We start from the raw sequence: 13,111 nt of genomic DNA, 5'->3' as shown, positions 1-13,111 counted from the left end.
GGTCCCACTCCAGCTGGTATTAATAGAGGTCTGGATTGAATTGGCTCCATCCTGGTGAGTGAGAGGGGCTCAGTACCACTCCAGCTGGTATTAATAGAGGTCTGGATTGAATTGGCTCCTTCCTGGTGAGTGAGTGGTGCTCAGTCCCACTCCAGCTGGTATTAATAGAGACCTGGTTTGAATTGGCTCTTTCCTGGTGTGTGAGTGGGACTCAGTGCCTCTCCAGCTGGTATTAATAGAGGCATGGATTGAATTGGCTCTTTCCTGGTGCGTGACAGGGGCTCAGTACCACTCCAGGTGGTATTAATAGAGACCTGGATTACATTGCCTCTTTTCTGCTGTGTGAGTGGGAATCGGTACCACTCCAGCTGGTATTAATAGAGGTCTGGATTGAATTGCCTCTTTCCTGCTGTGTGAGTGGGACTCAGTGCCACTCCAGCTGGTATTAATAGAGGTCTGGATTGAATTGGCTCCTTCCTGGTGAGTCAGTGGGGCTCAGTACCACTCCAGCTGGTATTAATAGAGGTCTGGATTGAATTGCATTTTTCCTGATGTGTGAGTGGGACTCAGTGCCACTCCAGCTGGTATTCATAGATACCTGGATTGAAATGGCTCTTTGCTGGTGTTTGTGTGGTACTCAGTACCACTCCAGCTGGGATTAATGGAGGCCTGGATTGAATTGACTCTTTCCTGGTGTTTGAGTGGGACTCAGGTCCACTCCAGCTGGTATTAATAGAGGCCTGGATTGAAATGGCTCTTTGCTGGTGTGTGATAGGGACTCAGTACCACTCCAGCTGGTATTAATAGAGTCCTGGTTTGAATTGACTCTTTCCTGGTGAGTGAGTGGGGCTCAGTACCACTTCAGCTTGGATCAAAAGGGGATTGGTTTGAATTGGCTCTTTCCTGCTGTGTGAGTGGGGATCAGTACCAGTCCAGCTGGTATTAATAGAGGCCTGGATTGAATTGCCTCTTTACTGGCGTGTGATTCGGACCAAGTGCCACTCCAGCTGGTTTTTATCGAGGCCTGGATTGAATTGCCTCTTTCCTGCTGTGTGAGTGGGGATCAGTCCCACTCCAGCTGGTATTAATAGAGATCTGGTTTGAATTGCCTCTTTCCTGGCGAGTGATTCGGACTCAGTGCCACTCCAGCTGGTTTTTATCGAGGCCTGGATTGAATTGCCTCTTTCCTGGTGTGTGAGTGGGACTCAGTTCCACTCCAGCTGGTATTAATAGACGTCTGGACTGAATTGGCTCTTTCCTGGTGTGTGAGTCGGACCCAGCACCACTCCAGCTGGTATTAATAGAGGTCTGGATTGAATTGACTCTTTCCTGGTGTGTGAGTGGGACTCAGTACCTCTCCAGCTGGTATTAATAGAGGTCTGGATTGAATTGACTCTTTCCTGGTGAGTGAGTGGGGCTCAGTACCACTGCAGCTGGTATTAATAGAGGTCTGGTTTGATTTGGCTCTTTCCTGGTGTGTGAGTCGGACCCAGCACCACTCCAGCTGGTATTAATAGAGGTCTGGATTGAATTGACTCTTTCCTGGTGTGTGAGTGGGACTCAGTTCCACTCCAGCTGGTGTTAATAGAGGTCTGGATTAAATTGACTCTTTCCTGGTGTGTGAGTGGGACTCAGTACCTCTCCAGCTGGTATTAATAGAGGACTGGATTGATTTGGCTCTTTCCTGGTGTTTGAGTGGGACTCAGTACCACTCCAGCTGGTATTCATAGAGACCAGGATTGAATTGCCTCTTTGCTGGTGTGAGAGAGGGACTCAGTACCACACCAGCTGGTACTCATAGAGGTCTGGATTGCATTGGCTCTTTCCTGGTGAGTGAGTGGGGCTCAGTACCACTCCAGCTGGTATTAATAGAGGTCTGGATTGAATTGGCTCCATCCTGGTGAGTGAGTGGGGCTCAGTACCACTCCAGCTGGTATTAATAGAGGTCTGGATTGAATTGGCTCCATCCTGGTGAGTGAGTGGGGCTCAGTACCACTCCAGCTGGTATTAATAGTTGTCTGGATTGAATTGGGTCTTTACTGGTGTGTGTGTGGGACTCAGTTCCACTCCAGCTGGTATTAATAGAGGCCTGGTTTGAATTGACTCTTTCCTGGTGTGTGTGTGTGGGACTCAGTTCCACTCCAGCTGGTATTAATAGAGGTCTGGATTGAATTGACTCTTTCCTGGTGTGTGTGTGGGACTCAGTTCCACTCCAGCTGGTATTAATAGAGGCCTGGTTTGAATTGACTCTTTCCTGGTGTGTGAGTGGGACTCAGGTCCACTCCAGCTGGTATTAATCGAGTTCTGGATTGAATTGACTCTTTCCTGGTGAGTGAGTGGGGCTCAGTACCACTCCAGCTGGTATTAATAGAGGTCTGTTTTGAATTGCCTCTTTCCTGGTGTGTGAGTGGGACTCAGTACCTCTCCAGCTGGTGTTAATAAGAGGTCTGGATTGAATTGACTCCTTCCTGGTGATTGAGTGGGGCTCAGTCCCACTCCAGCTGGTATTAAGAGGTCTGGATTGAATTGGCTCTTTCCTGGTGTGTGAGAGGGACTCAGTCCCACTCCAGCTGGTATTTATCGAGGTGTGGATTGAATTGGCACTTTCCTGGTGTGTGAGTGGGACTCAGGTCCACTCCAGCTGGTATTAATAGACGTCTGGATTGAATTGGCTCTTTCCTGGTGTGTGAGTCGGACCCAGCACAACTCCAGCTGGTATTAATAGAGATCTGGATTGAATTGGCTCTTTCCTGGTGAGTGAGTGGGGCTCAGTACCACACCAGCTGATATTCATAGAGACCTGGATTGAATTGCATCTTTGCTAGTGTGTGATAGGGACTCAGTACCACTTTAGTTGCTATAAATAGAGGCCTGGATTGGAATGGCTTTTCCCTGGTTTGTGAGTGGGGCTCAGTACCACTCCAGCTGGTATTAATAGAGGCATGGATTGAAATGGCTCTTCCCTGGTGTGTGAGTGGGACTCAGTTCCACTCCAGCTGGTATTAATAGAAGTCTGGATTGAATTGCCTCTTTCCTGGTGAGTGAGTGGGACTCAGTACCACTCCAGCTGGTATTAATAGAGGTCTGGATGGATTTGGCTCTTTCCTGGTTTTTGAGTGGTACTCAGTACCACTCCAGCTGGTATTAATAGAGACCAGGATTGAATTGACTCTTTCCTGGTGAGTGAGTGGGACTCAGTACCACTCCAGCTGGTATTAATAGAGGCCTGGATTGAATTGACTCTTTCCTGGTGTGTGATAGGGACTCAGTACCACTCCAGCTGGTATTAATAGAGGCCTGGATTGAATTGACTCTTTCCTGGTGAGTGAGTGGTACTCAGTACCACTCCAGCTTGTATTAATAGAGGTCTGGATTGAATTGGCTCTTCCCATGTGTGTGAGTGGGGCTTAGTCCCACTCCAGCTGGTATTTATAGAGGTCTGGATTGAATTTGCTCTATCCTGGTGTGTGAGTGGGGCTTCGTCCCACTCCAGCTGGTATTTATAGAGGTGTGGATTGAATTGGCTCTATCCTGGTGTGTGAGTGGGACTCAGTACCACTCCAGTTGGTATTAATAGAGGTCTGGATTGAATTGGCTCCATCCTGGTGAGTGAATGGGGCTCAGTACCACTCCAGCTGGTATTCATAGAGGTCTGGATTGATTTGGCGCTTTCCTGGTGTTTGAGTGGGGCTCAGTACCACTCCAGCGGGTATTAATAGAAGTCTGGATTGAATTGACTCTTTCCTGGCGTGTGAGTGGGACTCAGTACCTCTCCAGCTGGTATTAATAGAGGTCTGGATTGATTTGGCGCTTTCCTGGTGTTTGAGTGGTGATCAGTCCCACTCCAGCTGGTATTCATAGAGGTCCGGATTGATTTGGCTCTTTCCTGGTGTGTGAGTGGTACTCAGTACCACTCCAGCTGTTATTAATAGAGGTCTGGATTGAATTGACTCTTTCCTGGTGAGTGAATGGGGCTCAGTACCACTCCATCTGGTACTAATAGAGGTCTGGATTGAATTGGCTCCTTCCTGTTGAGTGAGTGGGGCTCAGGACCACTCCAGCTGGTATTAATAAAGGTCTGGATTGAATTGGCTCCATCCTGGTGAGTGAGTGGGGCTCAGTACCACTCCAGCTGGTATGAATAGAGGTCTGGGTTGAATTCGCTCTTTCCTGGTGAGTGAGTGGGGCTCAGTACCACTCCATCTGGTATTAATAGAGGTCTGGTTTGAATTGGCTCCTTCCTGGTGAATGAGTGGGGCTCAGTCCCACTCCAGCTGGTATTAATAGAGGTCTGGATTGGATTTGCTCCATCCTGGTGAGTGAGAGGGGCTCAGTACCACTCCAGGTGGTATTAATAGAGACCTGGATTACATTGCCTCTTTTCTGCTGTGTGAGTGGGACTCGGTACCACTCCAGGTGGCATTAATAGTGGTCTGGATTGAATTGCCTCTTTCCTGCTGTGTGAGTGGGACTCAGTGCCACTCCAGCTGGTATTAATAGAGGTCTGGATTGAATTGGCTCGTTCCTGGTGAGTCAGTGGGGCTCAGTACCACTCCAGCTGGTATTAATAGAGGTTTGGATTGAATTGCATCTTTCCTGATGTGTGAGTGGGACTCAGTGCCACTCCAGCTGGTATTCATAGATACCTGGATTGAAATGGCTCTTTGCTGGTGTTTGAGTGGTACTCAGTACCACTCCAGCTGGTATTAATTGAGTCCTGGATTGAATTGACTCTTTCCTGGTGTTTGAGTGGGACTCAGGTCCACTCCAGCTGGTATTAATAGAGGCCTGGATTGAAATGGCTCTTTGCTGGTGTGTGATAGGGACTCAGTACCACTCCAGCTGGTATTAATAGAGATCTGGTTTGAATTGACTCTTTCCTGGTGAGTGAGTGGGGCTCAGTACCACTTCAGCTTGGATCAAAAGGGGATTGGTTTGAATTGGCTCTTTCCTGCTGTGTGAGTGGGGATCAGTACCAGTCCAGCTGGTATTAATAGAGGCCTGGATTGAATTGCCTCTTTCCTGGCGTGTGATTCGGACTCAGTGCCACTCCAGCTGGTTTTTATCGAGGCCTGGATTGAATTGCCTCTTTCCTGCTGTGTGAGTGGGGATCAGTCCCACTCCAGCTGGTATTAATAGAGATCTGGTTTGAATTGCCTCTTTCCTGGCGTGTGATTCGGACTCAGTGCCACTCCAGCTGGTTTTTATCGAGGCCTGGATTGAATTGCCTCTTTCCTGCTGTGTGAGTGCGGCTCAGTCCCACTCCAGCTGGCATTAATAGAGGCCTGGATTGAATTCGCTCCTACCTGGTGAGTGAGTGGGACTCAATACCTCTCCAGCTGGTATTAATAGAGGTCTGGATTAAATTGGCTCCATCCTGGTGAGTGAATGGGGCTCAGTACCACTCCAGCTGGTACTAATAGAGGTCTGGATTGAATTGGCTCCTTCCTGGTGAGTGAGTGGGGCTCAGGACCACTCCAGCTGGTATTAATAGAGGTCTGGATTGAATTGACTCTTTCCTGGTGTGTGAGTGGGACTCAATACCTCTCCAGCTGGTATTAATAGAGGTCTGGATTATATTGGCTCCATCCTGGTGAGTGAATGGGGCTCAGTGCCACTCCAGCTGGTACTAATAGAGGTCTGGATTGAATTGGCTCCTTCCTGGTGAGTGAGTGGGGCTCAGGACCACTCCAGCTGGTATTAATAGAGGTCTGGATTGAATTGGCTCCATCCTGGTGAGTGAGTGGGGCTCAGTACCACTCCAGCTGGTAATAATAGAGGTCTGGTTTGAATTGGCTCCTTCCTGGTGAATGACCGGGGCTCAGTCCCACTCCAGCTGGTATTAATAGAGGTCTGGATTGAATTGGCTCTTTCCTGGTGTGTGAGTGGGACTCAGTACCACTCCAGCTGGTATTAATAGAGGTCTGGTTTGAATTGACTATTTCCTGGTGTGTGAGTGGGACTCAGTACCTCTCCAGCTGGTGGTAATAAGAGGACTGGATTGAATTGACTTTCTACTGGTGAGTGAGTGGGACTCAGTACCACTCCAGCTGGTATTAATAGAGGTCGGGATTGAATTGGCTCTTTCCTGGTGTGTGAGTGGGACTCAGTGCCTCTCCAGCTGGTATTAATAGAGGCCTGGATTGAATTGGCTCTTTCCTGGTGCGTGACAGGAGCTCAGTACCACTCCAGCTGGTATTAATAGAGGCCTGGATTGAATTGCCTCTTTCCTGGTGAGTGAGTGGGGCTCAGTACCACTCCAGCTTGTATCAAAAGGGGATTGGTTTGAATTGGCTCTTTCCTGCGGTGTGAGTGGGAATCAGTCCCACTCCAGCTGGTATTGATAGAGATAAGGATTGAATTGCCTCTTTCCTGGCGTGTGATTCGGACTCAGTGCCACTCCAGCTGGTTTTTATCGAGGCCTGGATTGAATTGCCTCTTTCCTGGTGTGTGAGTGGGACTCAGTTCCACTCCAGCTGGTATTAATAGACGTCTGGATTGAATTGGCTCTTTCCTGGTGTGTGAGTCGGACCCAGCACCACTCCAGCTGGTATGAATAGAGGTCTGGATTGAATTGACTCTTTCCTGGTGTGTGAGTGGGACTCAGTACCTCTCCAGCTGGTATTAATAGAGGACTGGATTGATTTGGATCTTTCCTGGTGTTTGAGTGGGACTCAGTACCACTCCAGCTGGTATTCATAGAGACCAGGATTGAATTGCCTCTTTGCTGGTGTGAGAGAGGGACTCAGTACCACACCAGCTGGTACTCATAGAGGTCTGGATTGCATTGGCTCTTTCCTGGTGAGTGAGTGGGGCTCAGTACCACTCCAGCTGGTATTAATAGAGGTCTGGATTGAATTGGCTCCATCCTGGTGAGTGAGTGGGGCTCAGTACCACTCAATCTGGTATTAATAGAGGTCTGGATTGATTTGGCTCTTTCTTGGTGTGTGAGTGGGGCTCAGTACCTCTCCATCTGGTATTAATAGAGGTCTGGTTTGAATTGGCTCCTTCCTGGTGAATGAGTGGGACTCAGTACCACTCCAGCTGGTATTAATAGAGGCTTGGATTGAATTGGCTCCATCCTGGTGAGTGAGGGGGGCTCAGTACCACTCCAGCTGGTATTAATAGAAGTCTGGATTGAATTGGGTCTTTCCTGGTGTGCGTGTGGGACTCAGTAACACTCCAGCTGGTATTAATAGAGGCCTGGTTTGAATTGACTCTTTCCTGGTGTGTGCGTGGGACTCAGGTCCAGTCCAGCTGGTATTAATAGAGTTCTGGATTGAATTGACTCTTTCCTGGTGTGTGTGTGGGACTCAGTTCCACTCCAGCTGGTATTAATAGGGGTCTGGATTGAATTGACTCTTTCCTGGTGTGTGAGTGGGACTCAGGTCCACTCCAGCTGGTATTAATAGGGGTCTGGATTGAATTGACTCTTTCCTGGTGTGTGAGTGGACTCAGGTCCACTCCAGCCGGTATTTATAGAGGCCTGGATTGAATTGGCTCTTTCCTGGAGCGTGACAGGGGATCAGTACCACTCCAGCTGGTATTAATAGAGATAAGGATTGAATTGCCTCTTTCCTGGTGTGTGAGTGGGACTCAGTACCACTCCAGCTGGTTTTTATCGAGGCCTGGATTGAATTGCCTCTTTCCTGGTGTGTGAGTCTGACTCAGTACCACTCCAGCTGGTGTTAATAAGAGGTCTGGATTGAATTGACTTTCTACTGGTGAGTGAGTGGGACTCAGTACCACTCCAGCTGGTATTAAGAGGTCTGGATTGAATTGGCTCTTTCCTGGTGTGTGAGTCGGACTCAGTGCCACTCCAGCTGGTATTAATAGAGGTCTGGATTGAATTGGCGCTTTCCTGGTGTTTGCGTTGGGCTCAGTACCACTCCAGCTGGTATTCATAGAGGTCTGGATTGAATTGGCTCTTTCCTGGTGAGTGAGTCGGTCTCAGTACCACTCCAGCTGGTATTCATAGAGGTCTGGATTGAATTGGCTCTTTCCTGGTGAGTGAGTGGGGCTCAGTACCACTCCAGCTGGTATTCATAGAGGTCTGGATTGAATTGGCTCTTTCCTGGTGAGTGAGTCGGTCTCAGTACCACTCCAGCTGGTATTCATAGAGGTCTGGATTGAATTGGCTCTTTCCTGGTGAGTGAGAGGGGCTCAGTACCACTCCAGCTGGTAATAATAGAGGTCTGGATTGAATTGGCTCCATCCTGGTGAGTGAGTTGGACTCAGTACCACTCCAGCTGGTATTAATAGAGGTCTGGATTGAATTGGCTCTTTCCTGGTGTGTGAGAGGGACTCAGTCCCACTCCAGCAGGTATTAATAGAGGTCTGGATTGAATTGGCTCTTTCCTGGTGTTTGAGTGGGACTCAGTACCACTCCAGCTGGTATTAATAGAGGTCTGGTTTGAATTGACTATTTCCTGGTGTGTGAGTGGGACTCAGTACCTCTCCAGCTGGTGGTAATAAGAGGTCTGGATTGAATTGACTTTCTACTGGTGAGTGAGTGGGACTCAGTACCACTCCAGCTGGTAATAATAGAGGCCTGGATTGAATTGACTCTTTCCTGTTGTGTGAGTGGGACTCAGTACCACTCCAGCTGGTATTAATAGAGGTCTGGATTGATTTGGCGCTTTCCTGGTGTTTGAGTGGGGCTCAGTACCACTCCAGCCGGTATTTATAGAGGCCTGGATTGAATTGGCTCTTTCCTGGAGCATGACAGGGGATCAGTACCACTCCAGCTGGTATTAATAGAGATAAGGATTGAATTGCCTCTTTCCTGGTGTGTGAGTGGGACTCAGTACCACTCCAGCTGGTTTTTATCGAGGCCTGGATTGAATTGCCTCTTTCCTGGTGTGTGAGTCTGACTCAGTACCACTCCAGCTGGTGTTAATAAGAGGTCTGGATTGAATTGACTTTCTACTGGTGAGTGAGTGGGACTCAGTACCACTCCAGCTGGTATTAAGAGGTCTGGATTGAATTGGCTCTTTCCTGGTGTGTGAGTCGGACTCAGTGCCACTCCAGCTGGTATTAATAGAGGTCTGGATTGAATTGGCGCTTTCCTGGTGTTTGCGTTGGGCTCAGTACCACTCCAGCTGGTATTCATAGAGGTCTGGATTGAATTGGCTCTTTCCTGGTGAGTGAGTCGGTCTCAGTACCACTCCAGCTGGTATTCATAGAGGTCTGGATTGAATTGGCTCTTTCCTGGTGAGTGAGTGGGGCTCAGTACCACTCCAGCTGGTATTCATAGAGGTCTGGATTGAATTGGCTCTTTCCTGGTGAGTGAGTCGGTCTCAGTACCACTCCAGCTGGTATTCATAGAGGTCTGGATTGAATTGGCTCTTTCCTGGTGAGTGAGAGGGGCTCAGTACCACTCCAGCTGGTAATAATAGAGGTCTGGATTGAATTGGCTCCATCCTGGTGAGTGAGTTGGACTCAGTACCACTCCAGCTGGTATTAATAGAGGTCTGGATTGAATTGGCTCTTTCCTGGTGTGTGAGAGGGACTCAGTCCCACTCCAGCAGGTATTAATAGAGGTCTGGATTGAATTGGCTCTTTCCTGGTGTTTGTGTGGGACTCAGTACCACTCCAGCTGGTATTAATAGAGGTCTGGTTTGAATTGACTATTTCCTGGTGTGTGAGTGGGACTCAGTACCTCTCCAGCTGGTGGTAATAAGAGGACTGGATTGAATTGACTTTCTACTGGTGAGTGAGTGGGACTCAGTACCACTCCAGCTGGTAATAATAGAGGCCTGGATTGAATTGACTCTTTCCTGGTGTGTGAGTGGGACTCAGTACCACTCCAGCTGGTATTAATAGAGGTCTGGATTGATTTGGCGCTTTCCTGGTGTTTGAGTGGGGCTCAGTACCACTCCAGCTGGTATTCATAGAGACCTGGATTGAATTGCCTCTTTGCTGGTGTGTGATTGGGACTCAGTACCATTCCAGCTGGTATTAATAGACGTCTGGATTGAATTGGCTCTTTCCTGGTGAGTGAGTGGGGCTCAGTACCACTCCAGCTGGTATTAATAGAGGTCTGGATTGAATAGGCTCCATCCTGGTGAGTGAGTGGGACTCAGTACCACTCCAGCTGGTATTAATAGAGGTCTGGACTGAATTGGCTCCTTCCTGTTGAGTGAGTGGGGCTCAGTACCACTCCAGCTGGTATTAATAGAGGTGTGGTTTGAATTGGCTCCTTCCTGGTGAATGAGTGGGGCTCAGTACCACTCCAGCTGGTATTAATAGAGGTCTGGTTTGAATTGACTCTTTCCTGGTGTGTGAGTGGGACTCAGTACCTCTCCAGCTGGTGGTAATAAGAGGTCTGGACTGAATTGACTTTCTACTGGTGAGTGAGTGGGACTCAGTACCACTCCAGCTGGTATTAATAGACGTCTGGATTGAATTGGCTCTTTCCTGGTGTGTGAGTGGGACTCAGTACCACTCCAGCTGGTATGAATAGAGGTCTGGATTTAATTGCCTCTTTACTGGTGTGTCAGTAGGTCTCGGTACCACTCCAGCTGGTGTTAATAGAGGTCTGGATTGAATTGGCTGTTTCCTGGTATGTGAGTGGGGCTCAGTCCCACTCCAGCTGGTATTTATTGAGGTGTGGATTGAATTGCCTCAATCCTGGTGTGTGAGTGGGGCTCAGTACCACTCCAGCTGGTATTTAAAGAGGATTGGTTTGAATTGGCTCCTTCCTGGTGTGTGAGTGTGGATCAGTACCACTCCAGCTGGTATTCATAGAGAGCTGGATTGAATAGCCTCAATCCTGCTGTGTGAGTGGGACTCACTACCACACCAGCTTGTATTAATAGAGGTCTGGATTGAATTGGCTCTTTCCTGGTGAGTGAGTGGGACTCAGTACCACTCCAGCTGGTATTAATAGAGGTCTGGATTGAATTGGCTCTTTACTGGTGAGTGAGTGGGACTCAGTCCCACTCCAGCTTGTATTAATAGAGGTCTGGATTGAATTGGCTCCATCCTGGTGAGTGAGTGGGGCTCAGTACCACTCCAGCTGGTATTAATAGAGGTCTGGATTGAATTGGCTCTTTCTTGGTGAGTGAGTGGGGCTCAGTACCACTCCCGCTTGTATTAATAGAGGTCTGGATTGAATTGGCTCCATCCTGGTGAGTGAGTGGGGCTCAGTACCACTCCAGCTGGTATTAATAGAGGTCTGGATTGAACTGGCTCATTCTTGGTGAGTGAGTGGGGCTCAGCACCTCTCCAGCTGGTGTTATTAAGAGGCCTGGATTGAATTGACTCTCTACTGGTGAGTGAGTGGGACTCAGTACCACTCCAGCTGGTATTAATAGAGGTCTGGCTTGAATTGCTTCTTTCCTGGTGTGTGACTGGGACTCAGGTCCACTCCAGCTGGTATTAATAGAGGTCTGGATTGAATTGCCTCTTTCCTGGTGTGTGAGTGGGACTCAGGTCCACTCCAGCTGGTATTAATAGAGGTCTGGATTGAATTGCCTCCATCCTGGTGAGTGAGTGGGGCTCAGTCCCACTCCAGCTGGTATTAGTAGAGGTCTGGATTGAATTGGCTCTTTCCTGTTGTGTGAGTGGGGCTCAGTACCACTCCAGCTGGTATTAATAGCGGTCTGGTTTGAATTGGCTCCTTCCTGGTGAGAGAGTGGGGCCCAGTACCACTCCAGCTGGTATTAATAGAGGTATGGATTGAATTGGCTCATTCCTGGTGTGTGAGTGGGGCTCAGAACCACTCCAGCTGGTAATAATAGAGGTGTGGATTGAATTGCCTCTTTCCTGGTGTGTGAGTCGCACTCAGTCCCACTCCAGCTGGTATTTATCGAGGTGTGGATTGAATTGCCTCTTTACTGGTGTGTGAGTGGGGCTCAGTACCACTCCAGCTGGTGTTAATAGAGGTCTGGGTTGAATTGGCTCCTTCCTGGTGATTGACTGGGGCTCAGGCCCACTCCAGCTGGTATTAAGAGGTCTGGATTGAATTGGCTCTTCCCTGGTGTGTGAGTGTGACTCAGTTCCAATCCAGCTGGTATTAATAGAGGCCTGGTTTGAATTGACTCTTTCCTGGTGTGTGATTGGGACTCAGTACCACTCCAGCTGGTATTAATAGAGGTCTGGATTGAATTTACTCTTTCCTGGTGTGTGTGTGGGACTCAGTTCCAATCCAGCTGGTATTAATAGAGGCCTGGTTTGAATTGACTCTTTCCTGGTGTGTGAGTGGGACTCAGGTCCACTCCAGCTGGTATTAATAGAGGTCTGGATTGAATTGACTCTTTCCAGTTGTGTGAGTGGGACTCAGTTCCAATCCAGCTGGTATTAATAGAGGCCTGGTTTGAATTGACTCTTTCCTGCTGTGTGTGTGGGACTCAGTACCTCTCCAGCTGGTATTAATAGAGGCCTGGATTGACTTGGCTCATTCCTGGTGTGTGGGGGGGTCTCAGTACCTCTCCAGCTGGTATTAATAGATGCCTGGAATGAATAGACTCTTTCCTGGAGAGTGAGTGGGACTCAGTCCCACTCCAGCTGGTATTAATAGAGGTATGGATTGTATTGGCTCCATCCTGGTGAGTGAGTGGCGCTCAGTACCACTCCAGCTGGTATTTATAGAGGTCTGGATTGAATTGGCTCTTTCCTGGTGTGTGACTGGGACTGAGTACCACTCCAGCTGGTATTGATACAGGTCTGGATTGAATTGGCTCCATCCTGGTGAGTGAGTGGGGCTCAGTTCCACTCCAGCTGGTATTAATAGAGGTCTGGATTGAATTGGCTCTTCCCTGTTGTGTGAGTGGGGCTCAGTACCACTCCAGCTGGCATTAATAGAGGTCTGGTTTGAACTGGCTCCTTCCTGGTGAGTGAGTGGGGCTCAGTACCACTCCACCTGGTATTAATAGAGGTCTCGATTGAATTGGCTCCTTCCTGGTGTGTGAGTGGGGCTCAGTACCTCTCCAGCTGGTGTTAATAAGAGGTCTGGATTGAATTGACTCTTTCCTGGTGAGTGAATGGGGCTCAGTCCCACTCCAGCTGGTATTAATAGAGGTCTGGATTGAATTGGCTCTTTCCTGGTGTTTGAGTGGGACTCAGTAACACTCCAGCTGGTATTAATAGAGGTCTGGATTTAATTGGC

The sequence above is a fragment of the Heterodontus francisci genome, unplaced genomic scaffold (assembly GCF_036365525.1).
Source record: "Heterodontus francisci isolate sHetFra1 unplaced genomic scaffold, sHetFra1.hap1 HAP1_SCAFFOLD_146, whole genome shotgun sequence".
Lineage (NCBI taxonomy): Eukaryota > Metazoa > Chordata > Chondrichthyes > Heterodontiformes > Heterodontidae > Heterodontus > Heterodontus francisci.
The sequence above is the reverse complement of the archived record's forward strand: the minus strand, read 5'-3'. Positions refer to the sequence as shown.